Here is a 13,934-nt window from a genome sequence, read left to right on the forward strand (position 1 = left end):
TGGTGCCTAACGACGCAAAAAGTGACACCAATAATAATCCCAACATCTTTCTTGACTTCCCTAAACGCAGCAGCGATCGCCCGTCGATTCTCAACGAATCCTGCAACAAATAACTTCAAGAACACAATTTACATAAAAGTCGCAGTTTGAGCAGTCCCACGAAAGACATCATAACTCACTCAATTTTTATCCAATTAATTCTAATTTTATATCAAATCAATGGTATCAAAATGTTCTACGGTTTTTATGATTAATGTTTTCTCAAAATCGCTACCGAAAAATCGCAGTATTTTAAATAATAGTCAAAACGTGATTTTTAGATCCAAACCTTCTTCAAAACGCATCCAAATAATTTCTGCTCAAACTACTGCATATCTTACACATGTTTTCATACAAAACACATCAAACTTAATACTATGACAAGATCGACACAGGAAAAGTAGAATATAGGTGCCTTTGATTCTTTAACGTTACCGAAATGACGACACCGAAGCGGAGATGGCGCGAGGATTGATCCTGAACGATTGTGGCTCGATTTTCTTTGAAGAAAACCAACGAAATTATGCTGGAATAATTCAGGGGAGGGGGCGGCTGCTCTTCTCTCAAGAACCCTAAGTTTTCTCTCCAAAATATGAAAAGAAATGGATGTGTATGTGTGTTGTGTGAAAAATGGTTTTGTGTGTGTGTGTGTGATACGTGTAGGCTTGTGTGTGCGTGTGTTATGATAGTAATTAGGGTGAATTAAATTGTTTAATCACTCAATTAAAAATGCTACTAACATTCTAATTAAGATGTTAAATTCCCATTACTAGGCAAACTCTCCTAATTAAAAATAAAAACACACAAGTACTAAATCCTTAAGAGTTTAAAATCATACTCACTTAGTAATTAAATTAGGCTTTAAAGGTGCTAAAAGTTTAATAAATTATTTAAAATACCCCATCCTTAGCTTAAAATAAAATACCGTATTAAAATTGCCAAAAATCATCGCCGTCTTTTCCTCGATCCCATCTCGAATAATCGCCTGAAACATGAACTCGAAAAACATTTTAACGTCCATCACATAAACATAATTAATTTAAAATAATGCATTTAAATAAATCATGCATGGCTAAATTCATTTGAATTAAAATAAATCAATTAAATAATCGCATGGGTTTTACGTGTACTGAATTTGGGCTCTACAAAAAATTTAATGTTGTATTTTTTATTTAAACCGAAAAACTAGGCATTTCAATAGAATTATAAAGTTTAGCATTTATGGCTAAATTTAATTTATCGAGTGAAATAAAAGTATGTTAATAATTTCAGTTAGAAAATTTCAAAAATAAGAGATTTAAATACGTCCACTTGAAATAAATATTTTAATTATTATTTATATGACTTAATTAATTAAATTAGGTAGTATTTAAATATGGGTAGACTTTAAAATGTGTAGTACTCTTAATTTCAAAAGTTGGAGGGCTTAGTTAGTAATTTAAATTGTGAAGAGTCATTATCCTATTTAAATACTAGGAGGAGTCCTACCCTATACCATATCAAACCCACGGAACACACACAAACACCAAAAACACACACTGAATTCTCAAATTCTCTGCCGACTTTTCAAGGTAAGTGCTAAGCTTGTTTTTTATTTTCTTATATCAGCAAGCTTAGGGCGTTTATCACATAACATTCCTTGGTAAATTTAGTCACTTTTCAAGCCATTAAACGCAGCGAACGGTTTCCATTTGGCCTTCGTTCTTCCCCGTGTTCGTTTGTTGATATATCGTGCATTTTAATGCAAAGACATGTCCAAACATTTTTTTATGTATTGATCATCTTATATACTGTATTTTGATATAAAATATACATGAAAACTAGTTGGTTTAATTATATGTTTGCTGAAACATTATTAAAACTCGTTTCGATACGAAATATGTATTAACTTCTACGTTTTCTTTGAGTTTTGATCGTCGTATTCGCTGGACCGATCCTATGGCTTGCTACTACATATGGTTATGTTTTTGGGTATTTTTAGATGTCTTTATGTGGGCCGGGATTGGCCGATAGGGCGTTGGTGTAACAAGGAACGAAACAAGCACATCCACACACAATAGGGGAGAGCCGTGGGTTTCACGCCGGGTTGGTAATAGGCTGGACCAAGGCTCATGGCTAGGGTCTATGTGGGGTTTTAGGGTCCTGGGGTAGGCCTGATATATGTGGGTTAGGGTTCGGTTGGGCGGTACGGGCTGGAGCCATGAATTACCCCTTGCGCGTAGGAAGGAGAGGCGCGGCCTAGATTCTTGCGGTTTGGTGTTGTTTAAGGGTCTGTGGCACGTTATGGGCTGGAACGGGCTGGACCAGAGGTTTAAGTTATGTCTAAGGGTCGAGTCTAGAGCTTGGTTCGGGCTTGGTTCGAGTTAGAATCGACAGAAATTCGTACGGAATGCACAAGTGCCATAGAGTCACTCTTTGGGCAGCTTGTGTGTATATAGATTGTTGTGCATGGTTTGGGGTTTGGTTATGGTTCGTGGCTGGTTTCGGGCCTTGGCACAGTAGGTTAGGATGTATTGTATGTATGGGTCGAGTCCCGAGTCGATTGGTACGTCCTAAGTGGTTCTATTTAATTTTGGGAGCCGTGTGTATCCGAATGCACTTTAGGGGCTGTTTTGGGTATTTAATTTTTGTTGTGGTGGCAGGATGTCCGAGGACGATCTAACGAGGTTCATGATGTTCGTAAGTATGTATGACGTGCAAAATAATTATTTTGAGGTATGCAATTGTGGGGACCCGGACGCTAATCATCTTCTTAATCATTCTTTGGGAATAATAGGAACAATTCATTAAACTGGGTCTAATTTTGTTTTAAAATGCGGAACGTAATGGAATTCAACTAATATACATATCAGTATAAAAGTACAAGTCTTGTACAAAATACATTCAAACCAAACTAGGGTTCAACCACTATACATCTAGTGCTAAAACTCAAATCTAAATCAAAGTCCGTAGTCTCCACTCTAATCTCGATCTCTCATCCTCTTCTTGACCATGATCCTGTCCCACCTGTTGCCATGCACACATACAAACACCACAACAGCCGGATAACTCCGGTGAGAATATAATCCACAGTATAAAGCAAGTATACATGCAATGTATGAACTCATAAACATTTATTAAAAGCAGGTATCATAATCGGAATCATAATCGATAAAACATGTAACATAATCTATGAAACATAATCGATACAGTTCTGTAATTCAAACTCTGACTCTTATTCTCTGACTCGACTCAATCTGGCCTAGTCTAAGGATCCCGGTTGAATAAGAACGCAACAACTCATCTACTCTCCTCAGCTAGATAGTGGTATGTTCTTATTCCCAGACTTTGGTACACTATATCGAATATCTGCAACAGAAGCCGATCTGCATTCTAAGCAACATCGATATAAACCAAACGTCCAGTGACCTGGCACCTCTGCCACTTTTGGCACCTCTGCCAAAGACTCTCTGTCTCAATCAATCGTCTAACTCATGTTTTACAATAATTCAATAGACTAAGCATATCAGTCTCGTGAATGACAAATATCAATGAAATTAAAATAAAGTATGTGGTTTTTGGGAAACTCAAGTTTAATCTGACTCAAGTCGATCTCCCGATTTTCATTGATTTATACCTTTCGTTCGTTGAGTTCTGGCTCTGTCGAAGTCTCGAATTCGAAGCCTGTCAATACTCAATCTGGCACTGACAATATCAAGGAGTATAATATCAATATACCACTCAAACCAATACTGGATATAATCATAAATTAGTCCAATTCTGTTTCGACGGAATAACAAAACAATCTCAATATACCCAGCAATATAAATATCAACATATATCAACCTGAACTCATAATCGATAACAAACTCAATTTGATATCACATCTGTATAATCTCAATCAATTCCATTCTGAAAATCATAACAATTTCATATGATATCTGTTCTTCAATCCGGTTTAGATTATACGATGTATACTATGTCAAGAACACCATATATGAATCATATCTAATTCCTTCAATATCATATTTTCAAATCATAACAAAACGTAGTAAAACTTCCGTCCAGTTGAAGCTCTTGCCGATAGAAACACAGTACTGCACTCGGATTCAAAATCGGACGGGCGGATCTTGCACAATCACAAATCTAAAATATGAAAAGGCGTAAGGAGTTTGCGGAGCTCTTCTCGTTTCCTTTTTCTAAACTTCTGAAGGAATTGTGATAATATATATCACCTTGCATGATTAAGATACGTGTCACATTTTTCCATTTTTCTCAAGCGGCGCTCAGGCCGTCCAGGATTACCGCTCGGGCACGAAATGTTCTGTCCGAGAACTAAACTTGTTACACACTGGCGCTCGAGCGGTCAAAAACTACCGCTCGGGCGTGGAATGTTATGTCCAAATATTCGACTTGTTCTACACTGGCGCTCGGGCAGTCAAAAACTACCGCTCGGGCACCGAAACTTATGTCCAAATTCTCTTCTTGTGGTGTACTAGCGCTCGGGCGGTCATTTTCTACCGCTCGGGCGCCAGATGTTCTGTCCAACATCTTAGCTTGCAATGCACTTACGCCCGACTTCGTCGCTTGAGCTCCTAAAACCTTCATTAATCGCAATTCTGTCAATTAATCAATTTCTGATTACAGTAATCAAATCTCGGGCATTACAGCAATTTTCTTGTGACCAAATTATGTTATAAGTTTGGAAGCCCGAGAACGTGTCCAGGGACCTCTCCAACCTCTTCGGAGGATTTATGTTATGTTAGGGAGTGGATATCCAGTCCAAGGACTATGGTGATACCTGCCAGCCCAGTACTGTGATTTATTTTGATCAAACGATTTATGTTATGAGTTACTTGCATTGAACAGAACTCTACGCAAAATGATTTACGATTACGATTAATATGACGAGTATGGAAATATGATTTTTATGAAAATGTTTATGGAGGACAGTGGCATTATGCATATGTATGCTTATATTATGCAATGTCTAAATTGCATGAATTTTATTAATTTTTACTTGTTATTTAGAGTTTATGCATGCTGAGTTATTAGGCTCACTAGATTTTATCGAAGCAGATGATGTAGTTGAGGAGATGGGAGGCAGTGATCAGTGAGCAGGCTCGGACTAACGGCAGTGCAAACTCGAGGACCTTGTAGGTCACGAGAGTTTTAATTATGCACGTTTAAAACTATTTTCTTAAATTTTATGCCTTAGTATTGGTTACTAGTAAGTTGAGACTTTTTATATTATGTGGGATTTTTCAAAATTATGGTGGATGTTTTAACTTGGATTTTATGGTTGTGGTATTTAAATGATAGAGTTTTAATATTAATTTTATTTTATTATGAGTGGTGACCGTTATTTTATTTTATGAGTTATATTTAATATTAAAGTAGTAGTATTTTAAGTCACGGTTCTTCAGAGATAGCACCTATGAAAGGCGTAACGTACCGTACTTTTAACTATTTAAAATTTGCGGAAGAATTAAAAATTTTCTTAAATACAAAAAATAACAATCAATTTGGTCGTCAATTCATCGTTCAATCAAAAGTATTTACCATAAAAGTTCACCATGGAGATTCTGCCAACGGAAATACTTGTTTAAACATCTTAAACAAAACGTGAAATCGGAGTATTTGAAACTTTCATAAATTCTTAAAATAACTTTGGGCGGTCCTCGGGTCTAGCCTCCTGCCCAGTCCAAGCCAGCTCCTTGGTCCTCACCCATAGTCTCCTCGACATCACCCTCACCTGCATCGATCGAGTCTAGTGAGTCTAAAGACTCGACACGTATAAACTGGAAGTAACAGGTAATACGTAATAAAACCACATGCAACTTCAAAATAGAGCATACATACTAAAACTTGAGCATATCATTCTTGGAACTTGAACATGCAAACGTAAGCTCGAACATACATACATACATAGACGTGCCATCAACAAAAACTTTTCATAAACATTCTTGTATCTTAAACTTGAGCGTACATAACATAATTTTGCGTAGAGGCATGTTTCAAACCAAGTGACCCATACATAAATATGCCTGATCAGACTAAACCACAGTACTGGGCCGACAGGGAAAATCCACTGCCACATGCATAAGATCCCCGTTCATAAGTTTAACGGGTGGATTGGTCCCTGATCATAATTTTACCGCTTTCCAATCTTGAACTGAACCAGTTCATAAGTTTAACGGGGCGGAGAGGTCCTCGGCCACGTTCGCCGACTTCCAAACCCATACATAGATTTGGTCACAAGACAATTAGCATAGCTCCAAAACTTGAAATATTTTCTTTTGCATGTCGAACATACTTACTTGCCATTGAGGGATTCGTTGGATCTCGCTTGGGCCACTGCTGCAACATACTATCATGAGTTTAAATACTTACTTGCATATCTTAGACGTAGGTACTCGAGATCATCACCAAAGTGAATAAATAGCTTATGACATTCTAGTTCACTCGGGACATGACCTCATTTAATCGTCGTACTAAACCATGACATCAAACCACAAAGCTAATATAATTTCACCCAAAACTGGAGAACACGGACCCCGTGCCCAGGTCCGGCTCTAGGTCCGTGTAGGTTCTGTAACTTATGTTGTCAAGAAAAGGGAAGGCACGGACCCCGTTCTTAGGTCCATGTGGGGGTCCGTGTAGATACTGTAAAATGCCACTCCGAAGGAAACGAAGGCACGGACCCCATGTAGAGGCCCGGGTGAAGGTCTGTGTACCTACTGTGAATCTACACCTCGAGTGAAACAAAGGCACGGACCCCGTGTCAGGGTCCGTGTACGGGTCCGTGTAGCCTCAGAATGAACGAACCTGCGGGTAAAAATTTACACGATATCTACTTCTCCCTACATAGCCAACTGAGCCAATAATCAATGCTCCAAGGCCCATCCAAGGACGCTATGGTATTGACTCCAACCCGAACGAACCATCAAGATGATCCCATCGACGACAAGCTACAACAAGAGACACATCCCGCACTTTGACGCCATTATCTTCCTACGACTTCTATTACCTTCCAATTCAATCCCGACTAGAAACGAAATAACAAATGGTGCCTAAACACATCCCACATGGTGACCAAACGCAGTGGTAGTGGCCCGGCGATGCCCAACGAAACCTGCAACTAAAAAAACTCGAAGAATACATCAATAACATAATTTTCCGAATAACGCAGCTTGAAAAGTCCAACGAAAACGATCATAACTCACTCAAATTTCGTCCAAAACTTTCGAATTTTATATCAAATGGAACGTATCAAAAATTTCTACAAGTCGTATGTTGAAAATATTTCAGAAAACGAACCGAAATTTCACATGAACCGAAACACCAGCAAAAATGTTTTATTGGGACTCAAAATGTTTCAGAAATCGATTAGTTGCAAAATCGTTCAAACTTTCCACATGATAATCACACTTTAACGCATAACGTACATCAAATTATCTACTATGACGAGATAGATTCATAAAACGAAGAATATACATGCCTTTGATGTGAAAAAATCACGATGCAGCGATACCGAAGCGGAGAAAGGTGCGAGGTTGATCCGAGACGATTGTGGCTCAATTTTATTGCAACAAAATTAACAAAAACTTGCTGGAAAAATGAATGGAAAGGGGCGACTGCTCTTATTTTTTAAGAACCCTAATATTTGCTCTCAAATATGAAATGAAGGTGAATGACATTGTGTGTGTGTGGAACGGTTTTAGGTGTGTGAAAAGCGCGTGTGTGTGCGTGAGTTAGTGTAGGTAATTAGGGGTAATTATGTGTTAAATTAGTAATTAACAACTAATTTAAAATACTAACTCACCACTAACTTTGAAATAAAATTCTTTATTTAAAATAAAATGTACAAGTGACAATTCCTTAAAACTTTAAAGTCTCAAAATTCTCCTAATAATCAAATTAGGATTTAAAATACTAAAAATTAAATAAATCATTTATAATTCCCTATCCTTAACTTAAAATAAAATACCATGTTTTAAAATTGCCAAAATCGTCACTGGTCTCTTTTCCTCGATTCCGCATCGAATAATCGACTGAAACATGAAACTTGAAAAACATTGTAACGTGCATCCTATAAACATAAATATTTTAAAATAATGCATTTAAATAAGTCAGACATCGCTAAAATAACTTTTAAATCTAAATAGATGATTTAACAATTAAATAATTGCATGGGTTTTACGTGTACTGAGTTTGGGCCCTACAGTTCCTCCCCCACTTATAAAAATTTCGTCCTCGAAATTAAATCTTACCAAACAACTCCGGGTAGCGACTTCTCATGTCTGCTTCGGTTTTCCAAGTGGCCTCCTCCACTGATTGATTTAGCCACCGGACTTTGACCAGTTTGGTTACTTTGTTCCGAAGTCTACGCTCCTGTCTGTCTAGGATTTGGACGGGTCTTTCCTCATACGACAGATCTGGAGCAAGTTGCAATGGCTCGTAGCTCAAAACATGTGAGGGATTTTCTAGGTACTTCCTTAGCATTGAGACGTGGAACACATTTGTACCCCGACCAGATTCGGTGGAAGGGCAACATGATAGGCTAGTGTCCCAACTCTGTCAAGAATCTCGAACGGTCCAATAAACCTCGGACTCAGCTTGCCTCTTTTCCCAAATCTCATAACACCCTTCATGGGTGCTATATTTACAAAAACGTGATCACCTATGGCAAACTCGAGATCCCTCCTCCTTTTGTCAGCATAACTCTTCTGACGGCTCTGGGCGGTCTTCATTCTATCTCGGATCTTGACCACCACATCTGCAGTCTGCTGAACAATTTCTGGACCAAGTTCTGCCCTCTCACCGACTTCATCCCAATGAATCGATGATCTGTACTTCCTTCCGTACAATGCCTCGTAGGGAGCCATTCCTATCGATGACCGAAAACTGTTGTTGTAGGTAAACTCCACTAGGAGTAGCTTTGATTCCCAATTCCCATGGAAGTCAATTACACAAGCTCTCATTAAATCCTCCAGAATCTGAATCACTCGCTCAGACTGGCCATCTGTCTGCAGGTGAAAATCCGTACTAAATAGCAACTTCGTCCCCATGGCTGCTGACCAACTTTTTCGGTTGGGATTAATTCTAGCAAGCAGACTAGGTTAAGTTATAGTAAATGAACAGAACGTCCAAGTATCGATCCCACAGATACTATTATTTAATTACTAAGAGTGAATTATTTTATTTAATCTAGGCAAATAATAACGAGCGATTTGATTATTATTTAAACTAAGTAAATTTTAAACTAATTTATGCTAATTTAATGACCAAAATCAAATTTCAAGAGAATCTTGGAACTTGAGGATTTTCATTAAATAAAATGACCAGGAACACATGACGGTAACAAACTTTGAGTATTATCACGCACTGAAATTATTTAACAACAAATTATCCGATATCACGATGTGATTCCCTAATATAACTATAAATCTATTTCTAGAATTTATAATCCTATTTTTATTTAACAGTCCAATTATTTATAATTGAATTTAATTAAATAAAAACGCATGTATCAACGATGGAATCACAGCTTTCGCCTAAAATCGCACACTGAAACCGAATACTATTTCTAGTCGATTTAACCGTGTGTTGATTAATATTTCTGAAGCTAAACTCAATCTATTCTCTTTCGAGTCAAAATCGATCAACAAACATGCAGTTAATTAGCCAAATGAAAAGCAAGAAAATTACGCAAACATTAATCAATAACAAGAAATAATTTCAAAAATCAAACAACCCAATGAATAAACAAAAATCAACCGTTTGTCCCTATCGTGGTCCCGATCACAAGAGAAAACTACTCCATAAATTCAAAGCTAGAAACAAATCTATTAATTGAATTCATGAATAAAAATAAGAAAACAAGAGAGGAGAAAATCTCCGCGATGGTGCGCGAATCTTGCGTGTAAAGAGCGCGATTTTCCTTCGTCTTTTCTCCCAAGCTTTGACCACCGATGCGTCGAAGGCTCGTTCTTCTCCTCTGCTAAAGTCTTGATCAAAAAGTCTCCTCTTCTTCTTTTCTCTCTTTAGTCAAGATTCCCAAAAATTCCGAACAAGATCTTTAGTTTTCCTATTTAATTTCCTCCCCAAATCTTCACAGAATCTTCGCCAAAATCAGCTGTTGATATCAGGTACACGGACCCCGTGCAGGCATCAGGCCACACGTCCGTGTAGGCTCGATTAAAATTCCTTTCTGGGAGATAGTAGACACGGACCCCATGCAGGGGTCCGTCTATAGGTCCGTCCACACACTGTAAATTTGATTCTCGGGTGATGAGGGACACGGACCCCGTGCAGGGGTCCGGCGACAGGTCCGTGTAGACTCTGATTTGCTCTTTGTGATTTTTCCTATTTTCTCGGCTATTTCTGACGTGGCATTGCGACGTTTGACCTCTTTCCATTTCTTTAGCTTGTATCATCTTTTAGTCAAACCTACAAATAGCCAAAATAAAACGAATTAAGTGCGAAACTCGGAATAAAAATGCCAGATAAGCACGAATACGCCAAAATAAAGACCCCAAAACGCTATATAATTCGTGCTTATCAACTCCCCCACACTTAACCTTTGTTCGTCCTCGAACAAATCAGACAAAAAATAAAGATGAGAAATATTTCAGATTCAGAACTCAAGTACCACAATCAAAACTTCTCAATTTGTCAAACTCTTTCACCCCAGGTCAAAAGATCACACTTCACATATCACAAGATTCGTTTTCGTCGCAATTTAAGATTCAAACATTTACCCAGTAAGGGTCAACAGAACAAGATGTGTGTAGTGTGCAGGTCAGACTCGTACTCATCACCAGCTACTTGGTTTCATGATCACTTATGACTTATCTTAATTTTCATTTTTTTGAAAACGCCCCATATGCTTGACTTTCATACCCCTCTCTACTAAATGTTGAACAACGATGACTTGGTTAATATGTCTTTTCAAGCTTGTAACGTAAGGCCAAGGTTCACGGCTACAATAAAAGATATGGGAATCAAAAGTGAGAGAAAATAAACATATTCCTGCAGCACATTCATTCAACTTTTGACTCATCACCAATTACTGTATTTTTATCATTTTCAGAGCTCTATCGTCTCTTTTCTTTCTCATTGTCCACCAACTTTCACCCACAGATTTTTCGGGTGTTTTTAATAGTGTACACTTTCCTCCCTTTTCTTTTCTATTCTATTTTTTTTCATGAATAAGGATTCATCGACTCGTTCACACATATTTCTTCAATCATTGGGGTATTTCAAACATGTCAATGTGTACAGGAGGTTTATTTCTCTCACATGTAGGTAGGAAAAAGTGTATAGGATAAGATTTCAGGTAGTTGATGTGGGACATCGAATAAATTACGAATGGGGGCTAATTGTGTGTCATTGACACACACCATTCGATATTTGCAGGCTCAAAAAGGGTTGCTAGAGAAAATAAATGATGTATTGGTTAGGCTTGAAAGGCTCAAACGGTCCAAAGATCGCCTAAATCATCCCTAAGTCACCATCGTTCGTATTTTCGCTTCGAGGGCTAATGAGACGAGTTCTAGGGATCATTGTTCGATTTTTTATTTTTTTTTCACCTTGCACCAATTCACCTTTAATGAGTAAAAGTTTGACCACGTGCATAGAATGAAATGTTGAAACAGAACTGGTTTATGTCTGATTCTCTCCTTGAAACTTCGACTCTTCTCATTCAACTACTAGGCATGAAACTATCTCCCGTGTGATCCAAATTCTAACAAATTAATCCAATTATCAAGTGAAACAAGAGTTCTTTGTCTAAAAATAGTCCCATCCTACGTGAAAAAGTGTTGTTAAGTGTTGTGAAACGATGTGTAACAAAACAGGCACACCCCCACACTTTGAAATCGACACTGCCCTCAGTGTAAAGCGAAGTAACATGTATTAACAAGGCAGTTAAAGTAAACACACTTCCCTGGACAAATGTCGAGTATGTGGTGGTAGACCGCATCAATTCCTGAAAAGAAAGGCATCTAATACACAAGGAAACGTAAAAAGGGTAGGAGAAACAACACTCAAGCACGCAAAGAAAACCCAAAAGATAATAAGATTAAATGACATGTCTCATGACAGCAATAACAACATATGAATGAAAGGCGCAAGTCTAGAAAAACGATAACGTCCTCCAAAAATCCTAGAATAAGAAGAAACAGACTACTCATCATCTGATCCTAACTCAGAGTCCTCCAAATCGTCAAGCCCAGATCTGTCACAGGGGGAGCAAAGTTATCATCTGAAGAGGACTGAATCCCAAGATGGTGCTAGATGCGAGACAATCTAGTGCGGATGTCGTCCATGGAATCAAACAATGACGAGTAAACCCGACGTCGACCTCTCGAGGCGCGCTGTCGAGGGGGCATATCAGCTTGAGGGCCAGCACGAGCATCTAAAGCCACTTCTTCCTCTGCACTATCGTCCCAAGCTCGGTCATCGATGCTAGAGGGAGGCACTGGTGGGTCACGGGGATGAGGACTGATATGTCGACTCCCTGGGTTACGGTACCACGCACCCTGTCGGAAGATAAAGTACATGCCCTGCATGGCCTGGGGTGATAGCATATATGTGGAGGTCGGGAGGAAAGAGGTCTCACCCATGAAATCGACACCATGGGCCGCCAAAATACGAGAAATGATGATCGGGAAAGGGGCGTATGGTGTCTTATTCTTCGTGGGATCCACATGGGCGACGGAGCGCATATGAGAAATGATGATAGACGCCACTGGGATTCCAGGAATTGCCCCTAAGCCATTCAGCATCTTATCTATGATGTAAAGGTCCATATGACGCACCTCGTTGTTACCGGCCTTCTGAGGGATAATGTTCGCTCCCGTGAAGTAACAAATCAAGCGATCAAGTAGCGGGAGGGATGTCGGGAGGACACTGGAGCGGGAGCCGGTAGGAGATGTATGTTACTCGAGCCGGCGCCAGGCTTCCGGGATCCAAAAGGTGAGGTCCGAAAAGAAGATATCTAACTGATTGAAGGACACCGGCGGCCCTTCATTTGGGACACTTAAAATTGCAGCCAAGTATGTGCTGGTCACCTCAATCGGCACGCCTTTGACGCACGTGCGCAAATGTTGCAGTCCTGTCGTGCCCCTCTCCTCAACATAGGCGTAGAATTTCCACACCAGATCGGGATAATATGGGCCGGAGATGTCTAAGAGAGGTCCCAAACCAAACTTATCAAATTCCGCCCTCAGTGGCACCTCGGCGTCGATCCTTGGATGAATAGACCGCTCAACAATAACTGAGTTCCCGTGCAGCACCGAGTACCATTCAAAATTTTCATGACTGGTGAACTTAGAACTATCAAAGGCCAACCTGGCAGTTCCAGAGGAGGACGAGGCACCGGTCCGAGCACGCTTACTGTTCTGTTTGCGCGTAGGCATTTTGATTCAAGCAATTATATCCGAATAATCCACAAACCCAGCACCACAATCCAAACAAACCAAATAACCGAACCACTGATCACCACAAACCAAACAAAACACGAATCTATCCCAACGCAATGAGAATAATCCACACCGAAATTGAAACGATGTACGGCAATAACTTCAAGAACAAAGTAAGTGCAATAACAATGCAACCCTTATACTATCAAAGTCCCGCAGAACAATTCTAAGAGTGGAACCCAATCACGAACTGAAATCACTTGCAATACAATCACTCTTGTATAGTATCATAAAATCCCCAACACACGGATAATCGGCAATTGGAATCAAGGTTAGCCGCGCTTACCGGAACAAAGATGAAGGCACAGCGAAGGAGGGTGGTCCGGCGGTGGTCGGCGACGGGAGGAGCGGTGATTTTCGATGGTGGAGTCACTTGGGGTCGCGGTAGGTTGCGAGAGTGGGTGGCTAAAAGCGGGAGGTGTACGGTGG

The sequence above is a fragment of the Primulina eburnea genome, chromosome 5 (assembly GCF_022965805.1).
Source record: "Primulina eburnea isolate SZY01 chromosome 5, ASM2296580v1, whole genome shotgun sequence".
NCBI lineage: Eukaryota > Viridiplantae > Streptophyta > Magnoliopsida > Lamiales > Gesneriaceae > Primulina > Primulina eburnea.